This window comes from Alexandromys fortis, unplaced genomic scaffold (assembly GCF_014885135.2).
Source record: "Alexandromys fortis isolate MF-2015 unplaced genomic scaffold, M_Fortis_MF-2015_v1.1 scaffold_83, whole genome shotgun sequence".
Classification (NCBI taxonomy): Eukaryota; Metazoa; Chordata; class Mammalia; order Rodentia; family Cricetidae; genus Alexandromys; species Alexandromys fortis.
Window position 1 is genome coordinate 2,747,581 of NW_026068001.1, and position 17,657 is coordinate 2,765,237.

The window sequence follows — 17,657 nt, forward strand, 5'->3', positions numbered from 1 at the left end:
GCAGGTATCCCATGGTTCTGGAATCTCCAACATCTTGGGTTTCCCAACACAATCCAGGCTTCATCTTCACAGCTTCATGCAGTGGCTTCTCTGGGCCTTCATTCAGGGACATCCCTGACAAGTGCCTGGCCTCAGTGGAATATTCCCCAATTTCTTTCTTTTTATTCTTGAGTCTAAAGCCCTAAGCACATGGCCAAAAAATGCCGAGTTATTCTGTCTTCTGAGGTTGGCTATGTCCCCCTTGTTCAAGTACAGTTTCATCATCTTTCTGTTTTCAATGATTTCTTCCAGTGCTTAAGCTTTTCTTTAACTCCTTTTCACAAGTTGGAAGTTTAGCTGGATGGGTTCTTGCCTTGAGATTACCACTTCCTTTATTCCATTTAACCTCAGGTTTCTCTTTAAACTTTTTATGTCCTTGAGTACTAGATTAAGTCCATTACACCTCTTGCTTTACCTTTTATCCTCAAACGTCATGTTTTATATTCATCTTTATCCAGCTTTCTCCTTTTCTTTACAGATCTGCATAAGAGTGATTGTTAATAACCATACATATTAGAGTACTACTCATCGGTAAAAAACAATGACATCTTGAATTTTGCATGCAAATGGATGGAAATAGAAAACACTATCCTGAGTGAGGTAACCCAGACCCAAAAAGATGAACATGGGATGTACTCACTCATAATTGGTTTCTAGCCATACATAAACGACATTGAGCCTATAATTTGAGATCCTAGAGAAGCTAAATAAGAAGGTAAACCCGAAGAAAAACATATTGTTATCCTTCTGGATAGTGGAAGTAGACAAGATTGCCAGGATCTCTTAACATCACCTTTGCCAATGCTGTTAATCTAAAACTCCGTAATTTAGCTTTAGGTAGTCTTCTTTTTCTTTCTTTTCTTTTTGGATAAGGATAGAAATTAGTCACATTCTTGACCAAAATATCACAAGAACAGTCTTGAGGCCATTTACTAATATTCTTCTCCCCTGAAACTTCTCCTCTTGAGCTGGCTCCTCATGATCTACATTGTTCCCAGCATTGCTAGTATGGTTCATTAAGGCCTACTTTAAGCATTTGATTGCTTTTCTAACTTAAAGTCCAAAGTCTATACTTCCAACAAGAAGTGTGATCATGTGTGTCACAGCAATATCCCACTCTTGACACCAACTTCTGTCATAGTCAGTTTTCTACTGCTCTGAAGAGACACTATTACCACAGAAACTCATTTTTTATTTTTTTAAATAAATTTATTTATTTATTTTCCATCCCAGCCACAGTTTCCTTTCCCTCTTCTCCTTCCAGTCTCTCTCTGCCATCCTTCCTTTGTTCCCACCCCCAATCCACTACTCTCCTGGTTCTGTTTAGGAAAGAGCAGGTCTCCCATAAATATCAACAAAACATGGCATAGCAAGTTGCAGTAAGACTAAGTACCTCCCCATGTTTTAAAGCTGGGCAAAGTGATCCAGTATAAAGAGCAGGATCCAAAAGGCCTGCAAAAGAGTCAGAGACAGCTTTGAGGCAGACTCTCACTGTTAGGAATCCCACAAAAGGACCGAGTTACATAAGTGTAACATATGGGCAAAGTGCCTAGGGCAGTCCCCTGCAAGCTCCTTGGTTGTCTGTTCAGTCTCTGTGGGCCCATAAGATGTATCCTTGATCCCTCTGACTTCTATAATCCTTTCTTCTCCTCTTCTACAGGATCCCGTAAACTCTGCCTAATGTTTGGCTGTGGGTCTACATCTATTTCCACCAGTTGTTGTATGACACCTTTGTGATGATAACTGGGCTAGGCACCAATTTGGTCACAGGAGATGGTCAGATCAGGCTATGTATCTGCTATTACTAGCAGTTTAGACTGGGGTCTTTCTTGTAGATTCCTGGAGATTCTTTTGTGTCAAGTTTTTACCTAACCCTGAAATGGCCTCCTCTTTTCCATCAGTACTCTCTCCCCATCTGCAACCTGATGACTCATGCTCCTGTTTTGACCCTTCCTCAGTACACTTGTGAAATCTTGATTTCTTCTTATCAGGGAGATCTGGGTGTCTTGACCTACTCATGAATCCTCCTTGTTATCTAACCTCTCTGAGAATGGACTACAGTAAATCTTATAAAAGAAAATATTTAAATGGGGCTTGTTTACAGTTTCAGAGGTGTAGTCCATTATCACCATGGTGGAGAGTATGGCAGCATGCAGGAGGACATAGTGCTAGAGAAGGAACTGAGAGCTCTACATCTGGATCTGCAGGCAACAGAAAGAAAGTGAGCTGCTGGGCCTGACTTGAGCTACTGAAAACTCAAAGCCCACCCCCAGTAAAAACCTTTCTCCAACAAAGCCACACCTACTCCAACAATATTTCCACTCCCTAAGCATTCAAATATATGTGCCTATGGGTTTCTGATGTGGGAATGTCATATATCATTCTGTTGATTTCATTGATTAAGCAATAAAGAAACTGCTTGGCCCGATAGGTTAAAACATAGGTGGGAGGAGTAAACAGAACAGAATGCTGGGAGGAAGAGGAAGTGAGCTCAGAGACTCCATAGCTCCTCTCAGAGACATGCGATGAAGCTCCGACCCAGGATGGACGTAGGCTAGAATCTCCCTGGTAAGCCACCTCATGGGCTACATAGATTATTAGAAATGGGCTAGTTCAGGTGCGAGAGTTAGCCGAGAAGAGGCTAGATATTATGGGCCAAGCAGTGTTTAAAAGAATACAATTTGTGTGTTGTTAATTCGGGGCATAAGCCATACAGGCGGCCAGGGTGCTGGGGACACAGCCCCACCACTCCAATTGATATTCTTGGGTCCCTGCCCTAGCCACGCCCACTCCCATAACCTCTGACCCGCCCATCGCCATCTTGGGACCTCTCACTCTCTCTTTCTGCTTCCTTGGCGTGCGCACGCGTTTTCTCTGTCTCTCTCTCCTTTTATCTCTCCTCTCTCCTTTTATCTCTTTTCTCTGTCTTTCTTTCTCCCCCTTCCTTAATAAATACTTATGACTATTTCCCGGGGATCCTTTGTAGCCGCTTTCCCATGGCGGGCACCGCCAGCCCGCCCGGGAACCGTTTGTAGCCGCTCTCTAATCGTTTTTTAAGAATAACACCAATTACTACTGGGTTCATATCATTCAAAGCCTATGGACTCAGCTTATTCAAACTACCACATACACTATGAGCAGGATGGGTATAGTTAGTATAAAATGAGTTCAACTAGCTTGATTCTACCATTCGGTGAGGTAGCTGAGGTATGTGTGTTATTATTCCACACCTGTGGTCAAAATAACTGATAGAACAAATTAAAGAGCGAGGTTATTTATTTTGACTCACAGTTTCATAGGTATTTCTTCATAGTTGATTGGATCTATTACTTTGGACTTGAATGATGTTGAACACCATGGTGGTTGGAGTGTGTAAGAGGAGGAGAAGAAGACGATCAGCAGGAGGAGAAGGTTGTTCATTTTATGACCAGTAAGAAGTAGACAGTGATATAGAATAAAGCTTGAGATAGATAGAGCCATTAATAACATGCCTCTGGTGACCTACTTCATCCAGATAGGCTTCATCTTATAAAGTTCCTAGAACTCAAAATAATTGTACCATGTGGGACCCAAGACTTCAACACACATACATTTTGGAGGAAGCATTTCAAATTCAAACCATATCACTAAGACAGCCATGGGGATCCCCAGATCAATGAGGGCCATTTCAGATCTTCAGTCATTGGTACCAGGCATGTTAAGTGATAAAGTCACTTTAGACAGTCCAAATCCAGCAGATGTGATATCAAAAATAATCATATCACCTAGCCAATATCTAAAGCTCATTCCGATTTATGACTCTAGAACAGCCATATCAGATTCTTGTACCTATTCAAGTTGCTATAGCTTAGACCCTGGTTATTGTGCAACATAGATGATTCAGCCCCATTGTGTCCTAGCTCAAAATTTTGTGAAATTTTTTTTGTACCATCAAAGTTTAACTTGTTAGACAGCAAAAGATAACTGAAAAGGTTCGATGAAATATACAGAACTGTTACTGGGCCCAGAGAGATGGCTCAGAGGATCCAAGTTCCACTCCTATCACTTAGTGTCTGAAAGCTCACAACTGCCTGCAACTCCAGCTTCAGGGGATCTCATACCCTCTTCTTTTCCACAAGAACCTGCACACATATGTGATACACACACACACACACACACACAGATAACTAAAACTTTAATAAATCACTAGTTCAATTTGGTACCTTAACCATAAAGTGTATGCTTATTAATTGGTTTTCTTCCCTCTTTCCCTTTTGAAGTTTTCCATCTTGTCATATACACATCCAAGTCTGCCAATGTCTTAAAAAGATCGTAGTATTGAAAAAAAAAATAAAAATGTAGAAGAAAGCTGAGACTCAAAAATATCTAAAACACCAAACACATACATATTTGTATAGCAAATATTCATGTGAAAAAGTTCTATATCAATTTAACATTTTAAGATAAGTTTAACCATGTATGATGTGGGATTTTATTGGTCAATAAAGAAACTGCCTTGACCCATCTGATAGGGAAGAATTTAGATAGGCAGAGTAAACAGAACAGAATGCTGGGAGGAAGAGAAAGTGAGCTCAGACACCATGCAGCTCTCTACGGAGCAGACACGATGAAGCTTCGACAAAGGATGGACGTAGGCTAGAATCTTCCTGGTAAGCGCACCTTGGGGTGCTACACACATTAATAGAAATGGGTAATCAAGATGTAAGAATTAGCCAGTAAGAAGCTAGAGCTAATGAGCCAGACAGTGTTTAAAAGAATACAGTTTCCGTGTAATTATTGCGAGTAAAGCTAGCCGGGTGGGGGGACACAGCCCCGCCGTTCCTCACAACAAATGTATATTTTATATACTTTATCTTACAACACAGTATTATGGGATATATAGATATGGAAGTAGTAAAATTATTGTTACAGTGAAGAAAGTTAACTCATATCACATAGTTGATTTGTTTTCTTGTAAGAGGAATTAAAGTCTGCTTAATGAAAATCCTTAGTAAAATACAATTTTGTTAGCTCTAGTTCTTATGTGATACATTAAATCTCTAGACTTATCTTACACATCTACTGTGGCGAACTCTCTGACCATCAGGAAAGAACAGCCACTAGACGAAAATTCTTCTCAAATCACACTTTATTGGAGCCTCTTGGTTGAAGGGAGAGCAGAAAGCAAGGGGCCCCCGAGCTCTGAGCTGCAGCTGCTTATATAGGGAGTTTGCCTAGCAACCTTTGATACTTCAACTGCTTCTCTGGAGACCCACGGGCAGGAAAGAAAACAAACATCCTTGTCAATTACAGACCACAAGGAAGTTCCCCCTGCCTGTCAGGGGGAGTGTGGGCAGCTAGATCACAACAACTCATCCTGTTTTCTAGTGGAAGAACTGCAACCTTTTTTTATGGGAACGAATCGTGCCTGAATTGGCCCATGCGCGCCTGTCGATGCTCCTGGCCACGGAATTGGCCCTAAGCACATATGCGAGAGGCACGGTTCCACTGCATTGCCTAATATGGAGTTATTTATCAAGCGAGGCCGGGGCAAAATGCCATCTTGTAATGGCGGCCACTCAAATCGACTCCCAGCAATCTACTACATAATATTCATTGCTTACTTCTTAATTTCTTCTACTCCTCACTTTTTCTTGAAATCATTATTTAGTTTGTTATTTAGCTTATTTGAGATACGGTCTTAAGCTGTAGCTCAAACTGACCTCAAACTCATAATCTTCTTGCGTCAGCCTTCTAAGAACTGCAATTATAGATGTGTATCAACATTTTCAGTTGTCGTTATTTTCTTTTCTATCTCTGTGTGTTTCAAATTTTATTTTAGACTCCATTTATAAGGAAAGTCTACTTTAATGTTGATTTATAAGTGATTTAATGAGAGAAATGGGAAAAGGAAGATCTTATTAGGGAGGGGAGGAAGGTGAATACAAGGAAAGAGGATGGTAAAACAATAGCAAGGATGGCTGAAAATGATAAGGAATCATACTATTAACTATCTACCTCAAAACACTCTACAATGCACATACATTTGTATGAAAATATAAAGTTTAAATGGTCTGACAATGCTCCCTTAAAGAGCCAGAGACAATCTAACAAAAGCTCCAACACCAGACAGAAGACACACTCTTTTCAATTGCTAGTAAAAAATGTCCAAGAGCCTCCTAAAGTACTAAAGGAAGGTTACTGCTAGTGCTCTGCCTGCCTCCCCAAAGATGGAAAGTAAATTCCCATTGTTGAAGACAGCATGTACTTCAGTGTTGGGGAATATTGTTTTCAGGTCTGTGACTTTTGTTTATCCTACATTTGTTTACTCTGTGAAACTGTGTTACTGTGCCTGTCTAAAACACCCGATGGTCCTAATAAAGAGCTGAATGGCCAATAGCAAGGCAGGGGCAAAGATAGGTGGAACAGGCTTGCAGAGAGAATAAATAGAAGAAGAACTGAAGAAGAAGAGCAAGGAGAGAACAAGAAGAGGAAGGATATTAAGGGCCAGCCACCCAGCTATACAGCAAGCCATGGAGAATGAAGCAAAGAAAGGTATATAGAAATAGAGAAAGAAAAAAAGCCTAGTGACAAAAAATGTTGGAATAATTTAATCTAAGGAAATATGGCAAGAAACAAACCAAGCTACGGCTGGGAAATCCTAACTAAGAATTAGCCTTTGTGTGTGATTTATTTGAGAGCTGGTTGGTGTGCTCTTCCAAAAAGCCTAAAGGATAAAACATAACACTCAGACACAGGGTCTAGAGGCCCCTGAACTGAAACTAAGGGGAAACCAAAGTTTTCATGGTACCAGAAAGTGCCATGTAAGCTTCCAAAGAATGGAAGCAACCAAAAGTCTCAAAAAAGAAAATCAAACCAAAAAAGTGGGAGATTATGCCTAGTACTGGAAACCTAGCCAACTGCCTAGGGCTGGTGAAATCCTGGATCTTGGATAAGAATTTACAACTGCTAATTGCTAAATCAGAATATTTCCCAACTACACTGTAAATATTTGTCCTTATACCCACAGATAAGTATAGTCCCCATCTCTCATCAAGGAAACTTGTCTTTGTAACAGATGTAGACCATTACCGAAAACTACAATCAATCAAAATGTAGAGTTGTGGAGCCCAGTGCACAAAGAACACATCTATAATACAACTCCTACACACAAGGTTCAGGAATTGTTACAGAAGGAGTGGAAAGACTGGAAGAGCCAGCGGATCAGAGATTGTGCTGTGAGACTATCTCTTGGGAATGTCAGAAGCCAAGCCCGTAAGACTCAGCATCATGGCTTCCCAAATAGGAGCTGAACAAGAATGAGAACAATTCTATTGTTCCAATGTGGAAGGGGAAAGTCCATGCGGCCTCAACTTACCCAAAGAACTCCAGGCAACTAAGACATGTAGAGAGTTAGAGAAATAGCCTTCCCCAGGGATGAGCGCAATGGTTGGATCGCCAATACCACATGTTCAGCCTTGAAAACATATAAACACAAGGAGCATTATACAGACTAATCAGGTTGCATTTATGCATTTAGGAATGTATACTTTTATTAAGTTGAATGGAACAAAATCATTATAAATATATAATGTATACTTCTGTATTTTCTGTGTACTAGTAGTGATTTTGAAATACATCTATCTCCAACCCTGTTTTTAGTTTTTGTTTCAGCTGAACTGTCTAGGTTGGCTTTGAACTTGTAATCTTCCTGCATTAGTCTTCCTTCCTTCCTTCCTTCCTTCCTTCCTTCCTTCCTTCCTTCCTTTCTTCCTTCTTTCCTTCCTTTTGTTCTCCCATTCTCTCATCAGCATGTCTATATTCTGAAATCTTTGAAGAAAAAGTTCATGGTATTATCTCCTATCTGATTTTGACAGTGTTGAATAAGGCTTTCATTGTGCATTCCGTACTTGGGTATTTGTGCAGCTCCAGTATACATGCAAAGCAGTCTCAGTAATGCCTGTCTTTACCCTTCGGAGACACAAGCTTCTCAAGCACAGGACAATAATTATTTATAGATTTTTCTTTTTTGTTTTTTAGATTTATAGTTTTGAGTCAGAGGACTGTTTTCCAAGACTACCTAACTCAACTGTTTTCCGTTTGTGAAATGAGGTTATATCACACATTTGCAACATACTTTCATCTGTTTGTCACACTTTGAATTGCATCCTGTATTTCCCAGATATTTTGATTGACTTTTAAAATTCACATGTAATAAAATTCTTTCTTAATGGTACAGAGTTCTGTGAGTTTTCACAAACACAGAGGCATGTACTTACCTCCAGTATGCCATATAGATTGCTTCCAATACCCTTAGCTCCCCACTCTGAGTTCTTTTATGCAGCTCCTGATTGCTCTTGAGTGTCTGATTGGGATCAAGTGCAATTTGGATTTTTGTAACGGCTAATTATTTTGAACATCTTTCCATATGCTTATTTGCCACGCACATATTTTCATTTGGTGAAGTGTCTGCTCTAATGTTTTTTGCATTAGAAAAACTGGATGGGCTTTTTTCTTTTTAACTTTTTGTTTGTTTGTTTTGCCTTGCCTTATTTTCTTCTTTCTTTTGTATTTTTATTGATTTTTATTGAGCTCTACATTTTTCTCTGCTCCCCTCCTTGCCTCTCCCCTCCCTTTCAGCCCTCCCCCAAAGTCCCCATGCTCCCAATTTACTCAGGAGATCTTGTCTTTTTCTACTTCCCATGTAGATTAGATCTTAGTGTCTTCATTGTTGTCTAAATTCTATGGGATTGTGAACTGTAGGCTGCTTTTCTTTGCTTTATGTTTAAAAACCACTTATGAGTGAATACTGTGATAATTGTCTTTCTCTGTCTGGGTTATCTCACTCAAAACGATGCTTTCTAGCTCTATCCATTTTCCTGCAAAATTCAAGATGTCATTATTTTTTTCTGCTGTGTAGTACTCTATTATGTAAATGTACCATATTCTCCTTATCCATTCTTCAGTTGAGGGGCATTTAGGTTGTTTCCAGGTTTTGGCTATGACAAACAATGCTGCTATGAACATAGTTGAGTCCTTGTGGCACAATTGAGCATCCTTTGGATATATACCCAAAAGTGGTATTACTGAGTCTTGATGAAGGTTGTTTCCTAATTTTCTGAGAAATCACCACACTGGCATCCAAAGGGGCTGTACTAGCTTGCACTCCCACCAGCAATGCAGAAGTGTTCTCTTTTCCCCACAACCTCTCCAGTATAAGTTGTCATCAGTGATTTTGATCTTGGCTGTTCTTACAGGTGTAAGATGGAATCTCAGAGTTGTTTTGATTTGCATTTCTCTGATGACTAAGCATGTTGAACATTTCCTTAAGTGTCTTTCAGCCATTTTAGAGTCCTCTGTTGAGAGTTTTCTGTTTAGGTCTGTACTCCATTTTTTATATTTTATTTGTTCTTTTGATGACCAATTTCTTGAGTTCTGTGTATATTTAGGAGATCAGACCTCTGTCTGATGTGGGGCTGTTGCCTTGTTGACTGTGTCCTTTGCTTTACAGAAGCTTTTCAGTTTCAGGAAGTCCCATTTATTAATTGTTTATCTCAGGGTCTGTGCTGCTAGGGTTCTATTTAGGAAGCGGTCTCCTGTGCCAATGTGTTCAAGTGTATTTCCCACTTTCTCTTCTATAAAGTTCAGTGTGGCTGGCTTTATGTTGAAGTTTTTGATCCATTTGGATTTGAGTTTTGTGCATGGTGATAGATATGGGTCTATTTTCATTCTTTTACATGTTGATATCCAGTTATGCCAGCACCATTTGTTAAATATGCTTTTTTCCATTTGAAATTTTTTGTTTCTTTTTCAAAAACAAAGTGTTCATAGGTATGTGGATTAATATCTGGGTCTGCATAACACTTGACCACTACCTTATGGCTTTCATTGTCTCCAATGAAAAGTCAAGTGTAATTCTCAGAGGTCCCAGATTCCCACCAAGACCCTCGGAGGACCTGGCTCAGGCCTAGTTCCTTGGAGATCCTAGACTCATGCCCAGACCCACAGGGATCCTGGCTTAGGTCTACTCCCTTGAAGGTCCCAGATTCACATCTAGACCCTCAGAGGTCTCTGGCTTGGCTCACTCACTCAGTGGTTGATCCCTTGTACCTGTTGCTGTGGAGTTTTCTTTTTAACCAACTGTTCATTGCTGTAATAGATTCACCTTAATCATGCTACACAGTATTTATTGCATATGACAATGTGAGATCTAATAATGTCTTATCTGGCATCTGTATTAATAAGATTGTCCTAAAATTTTCCTTTTTATATTATACTTAACATGTTATTGGAAAAGGATGTGGAGAGCTTCTTCCTGGAATTTGTTATGTTTGTGTATTTGTCTTTTGTGCTGATTGAAGAAACCTGAAAAACAGTTTTTCTTGTATCTTCTCTTGTGAAAATTTTAAAATTAGTAGTCTAAGCATTAGTCAATTTTAGTGATTATATCTTCAATAGTTGAATGTGTCCCTAAAGGGCACATATTGGGAACTTAATTCCCTGTCTACTATTGTTTGGTGGGGCTTGATGGGAGGTGTTTATTATAAATTATCCCATTCTACATCACAAAATCACTGCTGCATCTTTCTTGAAATTTGAATATTTTAAATAAATCTTGAGGTCTATGGGCAAAATATACCCATGAATTATTAAAAATTGTACATCACATCCAATGGTCTACTTAACAAATGAGGTTCAAAGTCAGCCCAAGTTTAACAGTATGGCTATGTGCTTTCTCTTTAGCATCTGACCCTCTTTCAGTGCTTCTCACTTTTAGGCAAATAGCCCCAACCAAATTGGACATGACAGAAACTCATGTATAATCTCTGGCACTCAATATTTCAACAAGCATCCCATTTTTTTCCTCCTGTATCTGTACATTTCCTTCCATTTATTCTGCTTTTATTTTACTTAAAATACAAGAATTTTTTTTCCTAGACTGTTATAGTTTTTCCTGAAAGGTTTCTCTGAATTTAATTGACTTATATCCAATTTATTTGCTTAAATCTGTACAGCATTTTTATTAAATAGACGTTTGGTAACTCATTGTTTGGAGTTCAGGTGATATACAAATAAAAATAACATAGTTTTCAAGGCCATAGTGATCTGACACTTAGCTTTCTTTCTAGCTATTTTCTTTCTTATTTCCTGTAGCCCAGCTATGACGATATTTTGGTGCTTTCAATTGACTTAGCATTGGTGCTTTCAATTGACTTAGCATTGTTTCCTTCTTCCATATACTTCAGATCTCTGGCCAGATTTTCAGTTTCTGAGAAAATCCACATAGAAACGCTTTTCACATCAGAATGTTAGCCAGAACAAGGCTCCAGGGTAGAAAGGGAGATATGTGCATGATATTTTCTATATGTCAGTGCTTCATAGCTTCATAGCTTACACCACACACACACACACACACACACACACACACACACACATGCATCTCATAAGTTACTCACAGGTAAAATGTGTACTTAAAACCACATCTTCATTTTTACATCATGACCAAGCTCTAGTTGACAAGTGACTTGACTTTGAAACATAAAGGAAGAAAACCTCAATCCCTTTTGCCCTGGGATCAAGGAGTTGTTATTTTTGCAGGTTCTGGAGAGTGGAAGTAAAGAAGCTCCCCATTTCTGCATTTATGGGCAGTTAACTCTGGCAGTTAAAGACTAGTTGGAAATTTACAACTAACCAAGTTGAAGTGTTTGCCTAAGTGGACAAACACATTATTCTCCCAGTCTAATATTTAGTGATTACATATTTTTTCTATTCACAAACTGTGATCTAATATTTAGTTTTTATGTATTTTCTCCTATTCACAAATTGTGACAGACTCTAACTGTTGTTCAACTTGGTATTTTAGAAGTGACTTTTTGTTTTGTCTTGTTTTTGTTTTTTCGAGACAGGGTTTCTCTGTAGCTTTGGAGCCTGTCCTGGAACTAGCTCTTGTAGACCAGGCTGGCCTCGAACTCCCAGAGTTCTGCCTGCCTCTGCCTCCCAAGTGCTGTGATTAAAGGCGTGTGCCACCAAGAAGTGACTTGTTAAAGCTCCCAAGTCATTCTGATATTGACCCTTGCTAGACAAAGTTATGATTGACTGATATTCTGTCTCACTAAACTTACTATTTCCATGAAGGTTTTATGTCTTAGACTTCACCTGCATTCTCTCTACAACTTAATATTTAAACTTTCATTTATGGGAACACAGTTTGCTAAGTTAAACTCTATTCAAATAAGTCACATGAGGCACATTGCTAAGTTGTGACTACAGCTTCATTTGTTGCAGAACTGCCTGAGGCAGGAAAACAGATGACAGCAATCTTTTCCAGAAGTGAAAGAAAGGAGCACAATGCTTAGATTTCATTAGATGTAAGCAGTTAACCATTTATGTTGGGGGACTTCTTTCATGATGAAAACATATTGTTAGTAAGGTTAAAGCCATCCTAAAAGTTCTAGTAGGATGTGGACAGAATGGAAAAGATAGTGACAATCTACTGTAGGTTCCCAGCCCCTATGTATCCCTGTATAATAAGTAAAATCCATATTCGTTTTTTGGTTTACTACTTCAGTAAGTGCTATAAGCAACACTTATATAAAATGATTTAGTGCTCTGTGGGTATAGTAGTGGATGCCTTTAGTTTCACTACCCAGGAGGCAGAGTCAGGCAGACTCTGTGAGTTCAAAGTCAGCCTGGTATATGTAGCAAGTTCCATGCTCGCCTAAAGAGTGAGACTCTATCTCAAAACCTAGAAAAAAAAATGCCTTCACTATACAGGTTAAGTTGTATCTCTGTTATAAAAGTCTTCATTTTCTTCCATTTGTAAAGCAATTGGTGAATCTATCCATGTACCTATGGTTTCTGTAACATGAGTCTGTTGTGTGGAAGATGACATTCAGTAGTTACATGTAAAGCTATCTTTGGGGCAGTTAATAAGTGAAAGTCATTCATAACTCATGCACTTTATTACTGTGATGGTGTATGTGCCATCTTTTCATTGAATGGCTGGACTGAGGTCAACTATGAACTTGCTTTTCTACATTTACTGAAACATTCAGGCCAGAGTCTTCATTACTTACAAATATGTACAAGTATGGTTGCAACATGGTATCTAAAATACAGGCTGATCTAAGCATAAAGTAGATTATCAGCTTCTTATAGTATAGGAATTTTTGGGTGGAACACAAACTAGTTTCTGCTTGCTAATGTGTAGAACTTAAATTCCCAGGCTGGAATCACTTTCAGCCTGAAAAGGCATTATCAGAATCTGGCATGCAAGAGTAAGAAATCATGGACAGTGTATTCTTAAAAGTGGTTTTCTGCTTGCTAAGTCATCATACACAGGTAAAGGTAATATAAATATATTTTCCCTGAAGGTAAGCTTCTGTTACCTATAGCAACAGAGAAAACAAGACTGTAGTTGTTGAGACAAATAAAGAAACAGGTAAACACAATGTCACTGGAAGTGGAGATGGTGCCTACTTCAGGTTACAGCTCTGATTCTCTGGGAGGCCAGAAAGGGTATTATCATTGCTTCAGATTTCAGTTCTGAGGACAGCTTTTAGAAACTAGAAATAACATTCTTTACAGATTTAAGAGTTGACTGTGATGTTGCTTTTGGTTTTATGCTGATTCACCCAGAATATTTTTTTAAAAAAAGGACTAATAGACTGAAGAATTTATGTCAGACGATGGAAAAGATTGGTTTGTGACACTTTTCTGAGTGATTTCTGTCCATTCTTCTTGAATTAGGAATCAAATGAGTCTTCATTCCTTCAGGCACTGAAGGTCAGGATAGACCAACAGTGACATTTCCAGGAAATGAGTAACAGAATTATCAAGGGACTAATTTCAGGAGGCTTAAAGGAAATTCTCATTCAGAACATGTAGGTGGGGTTCCCCCCCCCCAGAAAACATTTCAGGGAGTTCCAGAGGCATGTGCACACTTGAAACGAAAGTAGCCATTCATTGTCAGCTTGCTCTGAAGATTCTGCCAAGTTCGTTCAGCTCTCAGCACAGATTTCTCCACCCAGTGTGGCTTGTCCTTTATGTCCTTTCCCTCTTACTTCTTTTTTTCTTCCTTCATTCATATACTAAAAGCATCATTCCCTAATCTTAGTGCCCACACACGGACCTCTCGATTGTTATGAAAGGATTATTTAGAACGCTCCTTTCCTAGAAATCATGAAAAGTGATAACTACCCATGTTCCTTATAAGAACACACCCAAGTTACACTCAAGGAGAGTTAATACATATTATGGCTGCAAAGAGAACTTTTATAACTCATTAAAATAATATGTTCTATTTACAATAGCTCAGATGTTGAAATAAAATTAAGTGACCTTGCTTTATTTATTTAAAAAGTTTAGTATGTTTCTACCATATGCCAGATATGATGGAAATATTGTCATAATTTTATAATTAGAATTATATATTATTATATGATTATTATATTAGTCACGCTCTACAAATAGTTTATGGTTTCATGCAGAAGACAGTTAAGGAAAACATTAATTATCATTTGGTTATAGAAAGACTATGAAAATGTATATTCAGTTTGTGGACCATGGGTAGTTTTGTCAGGTTGCTATGAGTTCAGTGCCATTTCGTGTAGCCTTGAATAAAAAATTATGGTTAATGATGAGGATTGGGTAGCTAGCTCAGTCAGCCAAGTGCTTGCCTTGTACTATCATGGGCACCTGAGTAAATGGACTCCTGAGCTCCAGACTCATGTTTAAATAAAATGCTGGGTGTGACGATACACACTTATTACCCCAGTGCTGTGGAAACCCCTAGGCCGGCCATCTCGATCTACTTCACAAGTTCCAGGGCAGTGAGAAGCCCTAGAAAATGTGGAAGGCGCTTGATAAATGGCATTTTACATTGCCCTTTCCCTCTAGCACGCACGCACGCACAAGAAGTAATGAGGAGTCTGTGTATTCCTCCCCTCTCCCCCTGTCTCTTTGTCGTTCTTCTTCCTAGTTTAACTATCTTTTGAGTTGTTCAGTGTTGGATTATAAGCTACATGAAGAATTGTTCTCTTTATCAATGTAGGTCCATTATTGAGTGCCTCACACATAGGAAGAAGAGAATAATTGCTGGGTGAATCAGGACTTAGGGATGTTAAACATACATTGTGCAAAAATTAGCCAGGAAATTGCAAGAAATGCAGGGCAAAGTGTATATGGAATGAAGCAGGAATTGAAAGTATAGGGATAAACAGAAACTTTCGAATCTAGTATTTGTGCCTCCTAGGGACTATGAACATTATTAAAGGCCATCAGATGCTGTTATGGATGTGTGTGTGTGATTATGCACATGTATGTATTGGTGTGCATATACTTGTATATGAATGCATAAAAAGGCCTAAGATCAACATCTGATGTTTTCCTCTATCACTCTTCATCCTATTTTTTGAGACATGTTCTTATACTGAACCCAGGGTTCACCAGTTGGCTAAGATGACTGACCAACGGACTCAAGCTATACACCTGTTTCCTCTCCAGCAGAGGGGTACAGACATGTACAGGCAGATGAAGAGATATATAGGATGAAGTCTGTAATGGATCTCTGAAGCTTTAATCATCATTGAAATGAGATGCCTTTCTAGCATGCTGTTGTTTACAACAACTCAGCTTTCCAAATACCTTTGTTTAGGGGAATTTAAATTTTTTTTAAATTTATTTTGCAACCCGACCTCAGTTTTTTTCCTTCCTCTCCTCCCAGTCCCTACCTCCACCTTCCCTCAGCACCTCCCCATTAACTCCTCTTCCATTTCTATTCAGAAAAGGGCAGGCCTCTGTTTAGGGAATTTTTATAGTTGCTTCATTAAGTAGACATGATTATTAAATCACTGACCATTGGTGATTAATTATAATTAATCAATTAAATAATTAAAGTATCCACTTCTTATTCTCTTTTTCATGATTTAGGGTAAAGTTGAAAAGTCCAAGCTTCTAATTAACTCTGGACTTTTCTGGTGACCAAGTTCCATTTTGAAAGTATTTAGGATCCAATAAGATTCATTCCATTAGAACAAAAGACAATCTTGAGGTGGGAAAGATGACACTGTAGTTAAGAGTGCTTACTGCTCTTGCAGAGGAACTGTGTTTATTTCCTAGCACGCACATGGCCATTAACAATACACATAACTCTAGTTCCTTGGGGTCCAACACCCTTTTATTGCCTCATCATGCTCCTGCAGGGACATGGTGTATACCTCCCCCCCAGTCTTGTAAAAGACACTCTTATTTCCTCTGTCGACGTGGAAATTTGGAAATGCCAAATGGTTTCTAGCTCTGTGCTAGGAATGAAGACCCCAATTATTCATATATATNTATATATAATCTTGTTTAAAAATGCATCCCAGGCATTCCATCTGAGGATTTGACTGACTGCCTTCCCATTCGGTCTGAAGATTCATAGAGACAGGATCTCCTCCATTCTCTTTGAGATTTCATAGAGGTTTTCCCATGGGCAGGTAGTCTCTGTGGATGAGCTGCATCCCTTCCAGGATCCAGACCTGAGCTTACTGCAGGCCGGCTCTCCATGTATGGCAAAACGTCAGGATGGCCTTTGGCTCCCAGCATGAATTACCGATGTGGACAACGGCTACTATACTCTTAGGTTTGACTCACTGCTGCTGAAGGAGACTGTGGTAGTGGGGGACAGCATCCTGCCTCCTCTGTGCACTGAGGCTACAGAGTCATCCGATTCAGATAGTGGTGATGCAAATGACTCCAGCTATGCCAGAGTGGTAGAAGCAAACACAGTGGACACTGGGACCTGCAGTTCTGCCTTTGCTGGTTGAGAGGTATATACACGAGGCATTAGCTCCAAACTCCTGATCAGGATGGGCTATGAGTTTGGCAAAGGTTTGGGTCAGCATGCAGAAGGCCAAGTGGAGCCCATCCATGCTGTAGTGTTACCTAGAGGGAAATCTCTGGACCAGTGCACAGAGATACTGCAGAAGAAAACAAAGGGAAGCCAGACTGGGACTAACAGGCCTCCAAGATGTCGGAGGAGTGGTGGTAGACCCGAAGGCCACCCGACCCCTCAAAATGAGTTTGACTTTCTGAATGAAAAACTGCAAAGCAAAGTACCTGAGATCCCAGATGCTGGGGTGGACATTACAGAGAGTAGTAAGAAGGACATGTATCATGCCCACAAAAGTGCCAAGCAGGCTCTGAGCCTGCAGCACTTCCAGACTGAGGAGAAGATTGAGCAGACCCAACGCAGCACAAATGGCAACAGCCCATCTGCAGGAGAAGCTGGAGGGAGCACAGTGGAAGCTGAGTCAGCTGCATTCTCAGGAGGCCTGCCTACAGAGGGAACAGAGGAAGGCAGATACTCACAGGAAGATGACAGGGTTCTAGCAGCCTGTATTGTGGATACAGCCCTCAGACTGAAAAAACTGCTTTGGCAGAAAGATAGCTGTCATCCCGACACCTAAAGAGCACCTGAAAGAAGGGCCAGCCCATTCCTAGGGTGTCCCTTGTTCATCCTCATCAGCCTAAAGTGCATGAACACTACATATGGGGTGTCAGAGTTATTTTGAACACTGATTTTCTCACTAAGCCTACCTACCAGTGTCTTGGGAGGTATCTCCTTACTAGAACATTAAAGTGATTCCATCATAATT

The 17,657-nt window shown here is 39.6% G+C and overlaps 1 pseudogene; it reads left to right on the top strand.

The window, feature by feature from the left end:
• The first annotated feature begins 4,645 nt into the window (after positions 1-4,645).
• LOC126512850 (zinc finger CCCH-type with G patch domain-containing protein-like) lies at positions 4,646-17,391 on the top strand (annotated as a pseudogene).
• Positions 17,392-17,657: the final 266 nt, after the last annotated feature.